The following is an 8,024-nucleotide window of genomic DNA, read 5'->3' as shown; positions in this document are numbered from 1 at the left end:
GGTATATAAGCCTGTTTGAGAAAACATGCTTTTTCTATTAGTTTTCATACTTGAATCCTTATTTCAGTTGAGATTACAAGGGCCTACAAGATAGGTCATATATGTCCTTGGTATTCAATTGTCCCTTTTCCCCAAATTTTAGTTTTTATTAAAATTAATATTAAAATGAATTGTTTAAAGCTGTATAATGAAATAAGCATTTTGATTTATGTGTTTTAAGTAACAATTGTGCAAACTTCCAGTTTGCTGGGTGCTCCCTTTCAAAATTGTGTAAACTGGGGCAGAGGAAGTGGGGGAGGGGCAGTGGCTATGAAACTGGGTAAGAGGAAGGATAGCTCAGGGAAGGGTAGCAAGGGGAGGATGCAAAGCAAACATCTGCTCTCACCCCTGTGATCTGGAACTCAGGCCTTGCCTCAGGCCCTTGTCTCATGTTTAGTTCAAATATTGGGTTTCACTCAGGCTTTTAAGGTGACAACCATCCCTGGTGGCCCAAGCATAAAAGAAAGCAGGAGTGCCACCCCAATTACTCGGAAAAGAAAATACCCAGCTTGCCTATCTTTGATAACACCTTGAAATGGCCTTACGGATACATTCTAGCTAGTTAAAAACAGGCAACTCTTTGGATTGTCCTAACTGCAGCTACTTACCTTGGCTATGTGCTGTTTGCCCCTGGATGGAAACAATGATTTTTCATTTTAGATCTTGAATTTCAGATATATTTAATTATTTTTAGTGTATGCCTATAAAAAGTCTGTCTTGTAACTGTTTTGTGAAATAAACCTAATCTGTGCTTTCATTTTATCCTAAAAAAAGTTGTGCCTTAACAATAGGGCATTGTATGTTAATAAGGGAAAACAATCTTTTTAACAGATGAGGAAAATAGGAACCTTTTGCCATTAACATTTAAGTTATTTTCATGTTTTTAATATTAGAGTTGGGAAAAACACATTAAAATTACTTTTGCTTAATCTAGCATTTACAACTAAAGTACATTTTTATAACTGGCATCTATCTTGATGTATATAGGTTTGAAATGAAACTTTATCCTTTGGTTTTTAATTTCAGTTAATGTAAGGCCAGGATAGATTACATTCTTTTAAATTTTTACTGTTAACTCATTTTAGTGTGCTATTGTATCTGTTCTAGTCCTGAGTCACTTTGATTAAAAAAATATCTATTTATTCTTTGTGCCACATCAGTAATTTATTAATGTTAAAAAATATTGTATGTTGTGTTACATACCAGAACAGTTTCTAGGTAGAGTGTTCTGGTTACCAGTAACTATGAGGGCAAGAAGAATTAAACTTTGTACTTCAAAAGGAGGTTTTGGTTTTATGAGATGCTGGTTTTGTAAGTTGCTGATTATTTCCTTAAAGCTTGGCAGCTATTTGCGTTGCAATTTTCCATTGGTAAATGCTTACAGGAAAGCTTTTTCTTTTGTTTAATAATTTTTAAAGTTTGATGGTGAATTAGTTCTGTGGGAAAATGAGATAGTTTTCCTTTGAGATAATATAAGCCAAACTTACAGAAGTTAAGGATGATGAATAATATTAAAACATCTTGTTACATATTGTGTTTGTAAGGTTTCCCAAAGTGTTATAATAAGGTGATTTGTGTAATTGCAGAAGCAGAAGCTGATGTTTTTTTATTATAATGTTCTGTTAAAATTCTCTTTGAGGTATATGTTACACGCATAGTAAATTATTATTCAAGAAAGATCCTGTATTTTTTTAAATAGGAAATATAGCATACCAAGTCATCATTAGATCAAGTAGGCTACAAAGACTTAAAGCCCCCTTCTTCATTTATGTTGAGTTAAGGAGGGAATGTTTATGGAATTTAATTTATGTACAAAATATGGACTTCAATTTCCATCTACCCTTATGTCCACCGTTGGCAGTAGTGAAAGCTAGCTTTATGGAATAATGGGAGAAATCATAATGAACTGGTGCTGCCGTTTTTTTTCCCATTTGATGGTGTTACTCAAGCTACTAGATACATATACATACACAAGGGGTTGAGTTTACACTAAAACTATGAAATGGCAGTCTATGTCCCTGCCTCTTCAAACTTTTTTTTATTTATCATCCTCACTTTCTGTTAATCTCTTTCGTTGATGAGAGTGATTAAAATAAAAATACTTTTGAATACCCTTCCCCTCACACATTTAAAGCTGTAGAGGAACTAGATAACTTCCTGTTGCCAAGACATGCTTAGGCACCAGAGTTTTCTGTATTTGGCATGCTGTACCCTGCCTCACCCACACCACCAAATTTAAGGGCGGGGGTCCCAATTTCAGACTTTAATCTCTGCAATGAAGTAAAACTATCCCCGTTTTTAGAGCAGTTTTTTTGTTTGTTTTGTTTTTGTTATTGTTCCTCATAACACTAATTTGTACATGTGCTGGTGTAAACTTTTAAGGACAGGGATTATATATTTTGGTGAATTTTCTGTTTCCACTTCAACCCTGACAGCTAGCCCAATGTCTTGAACAAATTAGGTGCTTACTGTATGCTGAACTAAATTGAATAAAGGGTTATGACTAGGGTTATGACTAGCATTAGCATTTCTTATGCCTCAGTTGTGTAAGCTGGTTGCTTGTTTTGTTTCCTATGCAGATATTTATGATTATAACCCCCACACACACTACATTATTTTTTAAAGTTGTGCTTCAGTTACTACCCTTTGGCCAATTAGCTCTAGAAAATGTGATTGCCTCCAATGAAATAATTATTCCAAATTCTGCCCCTGGATATACATTGCCAAACAAATTTGAATTTTCCAAATAAATTGGTTATATCTGATACAGTGTGTCTCAACTTTTTTTTTTCACTATGTAAAATTTATACAACAAATTTACCTTTTTAACCATTTTTAAGTGTACAATTCAAGAGGTATCAAATACATTCACAATGTACAATTGTCACCACTCTCCATTTAAGAACCTGTTCATCATTCCAACCTGTAGCCATTAATCAGTCACTCTCCATCCTTCTTCCCCAGCCCCTAATAACTCTTGCTTTCTGTCTCTGAATGCATCTACTTTTGAACTCAATTATGCGGGATTCTCTGTTCTCTCTCACCATGTTCACAGAAGTCATCAGTTTGAGAATGGGTCTATTAAGCATAGCTATAATAAGGCTATAACTTGGATCCTTTTTAAGGTAAGAGGGAGGATTGAAAAAGCAAAAGAAGAACATCAAGGACAAATTTGTAGGAAGGTGGTAACAGAAAAAGTACAATGAGAAAGATATCTAAGACTGTTGTTTCAGTCTTGTAGAAACTAAAAAGAGATTATCTAGCTCCTTTCAGATGTTTTAGTTTTTAATTTGGTTTCTTCTGAGGATAAATAAACCAGAACAGTGAATTAAGACCTTTCATTCTATCACTGGCATAGTGCAACTTTCTCTTCTACTGATGGCTGCTTTTTGTTACATTATTTTAAGCTCATTAGCTACACTTTTTAAATATAAATTGACATTCTTTCAAATTCTACATGATTTTTCTGAAATTTTGCTTGTTAAATTTTCTGAGTACTTCTTGAAAAATTATTTGTAAGCTTTGCAGATTAGCATTTCCCACTTGACAAAGTTGATTATAAAAATGACAGGGTGACATCCCATATTATATTAGTTTTAAGTGTACAATACAATGTTTTTACATTCTTATTAAATCAACAATATATGTTTATTATAGAAAATTATTGGTCAGCCAAATAGTAGAATCCCACACACATAATCAAACACAATGAACATGCATGTTGTAAGTCTGGGAGGTTCCAAGGCCACGCTCAGATTCAGTAATTCCCTAGGACAGTGTTCGGCAAACTCATTAGTCAACAGAGCCAAATATCAATAGTACAACGATTGAAATTTCTTTTGAGAGCCAAATTTTTTAAACTTAAACTTCTTCTAACACCACTTCTTCAAAATAGACTCGCCCAGGCCGTGGTATTTTGTGGAAGAGCCACACTCAAGGGGCCAAAGAGCTGCATGTGGCTCGCGAGCCGCAGTTTGCCGACCACGGCCCTAGGAGGACTCAGAACTCAGTAAAGCTGTTGTCCTCATGGTTATTGTGCATTACAACAAGATGATACTGATTTAGATGAACACTAGGAAAAGGCACAAAGGGCAGGGCCAGAAGGGCTCCGTGGAGTCCTGTAGACAGTGCTTAGTTCTCTCATCAGCCATGTGAACAACATGCACAGAGGATTGCCAGCCAGGGAAGCTCATCCAAGCTTTGGTGTCCAAGATTCTTACTGAGTTTGGTCACGTAAGGACCACTTCATGGCTGGCTTTAGTCTCCAATGCCTGTGGAGGTGATACCCGGTGACGCAAAGGTCTAACAAAGACTATCCAGTATGGCCCACGGGCCCCTAGTTCTTTACATGTCTATCACCTGTCCTGTTGATTTCAAGAAATAAGCCTCTTAAGAAATGGTTTTTAAGAAACATCCGAAAATTATGAGGAAGTAAGCATGGTCTAAAAATATGGTAGTCTCTTTACTATTCTTTTTTTCTTTGAGACATTGAATGATTGGGACATTTATAAATACATTTTATGATCACTGTTTTGAGAATTAATATGTACTTTTGAGATTAAATACATGTAGCCTAATCAAAATGTCAGGATGACTACGATGCACATAATTTAAACTATGAAGCCTTTGGAATGTAAAATCCTTTATACTCTAGAATTTTGTTTCCCGAAGATGAACCTCCTCTATTTTTATTTGCATGAATTTGAGTAGTATAAGTGTTTCCAGCCAAAAAAAAATTTTTTTTCCCAGAAAAGTTTGCATCTTCAGTTCTCTCAGAGACAATGTTTAATGACTGCAGCAGTTTAAGTATTGAAGTCTTAGAAAAAAGAACATCTCTGAATAGTCATGAAGGTCCCAAGGCTACTTCTTGGAAAAGACTTCCTGGCTTACATGGACAGAGAGGTTAATAAAGCCTGAATGCACTGGACACAAGGAAAGATGGTGAGGACAGCAAATGCTAAAGCAAAAGTCAACAAAAATGTCAAGACGGTGACTTCTGGGCAGCAGGACAAAGAATAGCACATGCCAACCACTGGTGACAGCAGCCAAGTGTGCGTGACCTTTGCCTTCCACTCACTGTCCCTCCCACTTAGAGCACTGGCTCTGTTCCACAATGTTCACAGGAAGAGCACCATCTAGAATCTAGATATTTATCTGCAACAAAATCTAGTTTGAGACTTTATGAAAACAACATAACATTCCAAGGACTGCTTCCCTACCCTATAAATCAAGAACTTGACACGTTTTAGGTAATGTACGGTGACCATAAAGGCTATTTGGTGGGATTCTAATTGTAACTTATTATTCCATCTCTCAAATAACTATTCAAACAAACCTTTGTGGCAGGTAAAGCAGCCAGAGAGATTTTTCTTCTTTGGGGAGGTAGTGTGGTGCAGTGGTGAACACAGGCCTTAGAATCAGATGGGGTAAACTCAGATCTGGTTGAGTGATCTCGGACAAATAAGTTATCCTGTATATGCTGACCTGAAGAGCAGTGACACCAAGGAGGCAGTATGGTGTGAAATAATGACAATGAGGGTGACAATGAAATATTCTGTTTGTACGATCAGCCCTGGCAAAGCTCTGAACCGCAGCGTCAGGTGTACTGTGAGCAGTGAGCTAAGGTGCCTCTGCTCAGCAGCAGTGGCTGGAGGGTCTTTACTGAAGGTTCCACAGTATATTTGGGGTATTGTTCCTGGATATGTAGCCTTCAACTCTGATTCTCTGCCTGTGCTGAGATTCTGGGAGCTTCCCATTAGTCTTTTTAAAATATATATATATTTTTTATTGATTTCAGAGAGGGAAAGAGAGAGAGGAACATCAGTGATGAGAAAGAATCACTGATCGGCGGCCTCCTGCATGCCCCACACTGGGGATCAAGCCTGCAACCCGGGCATGTGCCCTTGACTGGAATCGAACCCTGGACCCTTCAGTCCACAGGCCTATGCTCTATCCACTGAGCCAAACCAGCTAGGACGCAATTATTCTTTAATGATTTTTTGGGGGGAGGGGTTGAAACATGCTAAGGTGTGTTTATTTGCAGCTAAGAACCCTATCAAACACTTTCTTGACTATTGCTAACCTGTTTTTCAGGGACTCTGTGGCCCCAACAAAGAGGCCAGCTCAGACATTAATTGTTCAGGGGCTTCCTGTCTTTCAGGTTACACCCTGAGAAGGAAGGCACCTTGGGCAAAGCACTTAAGTTCAAAGAGAAACAGCTATATTATCATAAGAGGTAACCTAAACATAAGTCTCTTGACATGGAGCAAGAGATAACAAGTTACAGTCACACTGAACTAGAGAACATGTATACTTTCTTCAGATGATCAGAAATACCCACTGGTGATGTTTGCAGGCACATAAGGTTGGGGGTGGGGGTATAGCTACATTAGGTGAGTGTTAAACAACAGGATGGTAGCTCTCTGATCTGGAGAACTTGAGCAAATTCAGGTTCCAGAAGCTACTATATTGAGAACTGCTATGAGCCAGGCACTCTTCTAAGCACTGGGCATTCTCCATCTCATTTAATTTTCTCCACAGTCCTCAGAAGTAGTATCATACACTCATTGTATAGATAAGAAAATTAAGGCATAGAGAAATTAAAGTCAAAGTCATATAGCAGGTACATTTGGAACCATGACACAGAAAGGTAAGAAAGATGAGGGAGAGAGATAAAGTACCTGATATTCTTTTAAGCTCAAGCTAAGAATAGAAATCCTATATAATAAAGAGCTAATATGCTAATTAGACCAGATAGCAGGATGACCTTCCGGAATGACCTTCTGGAATGACCAGTGGGTGGGGGTAGGGGGTGGGGGGCGGGGCTGAGAGGCAGCCAAGGCTGCGAGGGCCGAGGCAGGCGGGTTACGAGGGCCTCCTCTTGCACGAATTTAGTGCATTGGACCTCTAGTATGTTTAATAAATAAAGGTTCAAATACGGCTGCAAGGCAGACATGCCTTCACCCCTTACCTGAGAGAAAAGCGATGTGTGAGAGAAGTGGGGCTTCCCTCCTGAGTCAGTGAGGAGAACATGTTCCCTGCAGTTTAGTTTGTTCTTCCAGTTACTGAAACTACGGATTATAGGTCCACAGCTGTTCCTAAACAACTGCCAAAGCCCAGCCTCCTCCTTAGTGAGCAGCAACGTTCCAGTGTGAGGCTGGCTGCGTTTTATTTCCTCCTACAATATTGTTGGATTTGGCAGGCCTCTGACACCCTGCAAGTTCGTGTATCCTCTCAGGCATCAACCTGCGCACATCCACAGGCCGTGCAGAAGCAGGTGGGAAGTACTGCTTCATTTGTGGCAAGTGCTTTTCTTGCTTCAAAAGTTGGCTGCGTTTGAAGAGTGGTTTGCAAAGTATAGCATCAGGGTCACCTGGGAACTTAGACATGCAAACTCTCAGGCTCTGTCCCAGAACTACTGACTCACAAGCCATAGGGTGAGGTCCACCAACTATGTTCAAACACATTTTCCAGCTGATGCTGATGTTTGCTCATATTTGAGAACATTGGAGTCAAGGTTAAATATAAATCCCTAAATTGTATTTTTAAAATTTTTAATATAACAGTTTCATTGAGATATAATCCATATGCCATACCAAATCACCCATTATAAAGTATATCCTATAGGGGGGTTTAGTATGTCTACAGAATTATGCAACCATCACCACAATCACGTTTAAAGCACTACCATCACCACCAAAGAAACCTGTGCCCATTAGCAGCCCCTCCCCAGTTTTCCTTCAGCTCCCAGCCCTCTAAGTCTAGGCAATCACTAACCAATTTGGTGTCTGTAGATGTGCCTACTCTGAACATTGCATATTAATTAGATCATTCAGTATGTAGTCTTTTGTGACTAGCTTTTTTCACTTAGCATAATATTGCAAGAGTCATCCTTGTTGTAGATGTATCAGTAATTCATTCTTTTTTATGGATGAATAATATTCCATTTTATGGATATACCACATTTTATTTAACCATTCCTTAGT

The sequence above is a fragment of the Plecotus auritus genome (assembly GCF_963455305.1).
Source record: "Plecotus auritus genome assembly, chromosome: 11".
NCBI classification, from domain to species: Eukaryota; Metazoa; Chordata; class Mammalia; order Chiroptera; family Vespertilionidae; genus Plecotus; species Plecotus auritus.
This window is presented reverse-complemented; position numbering follows the sequence as displayed.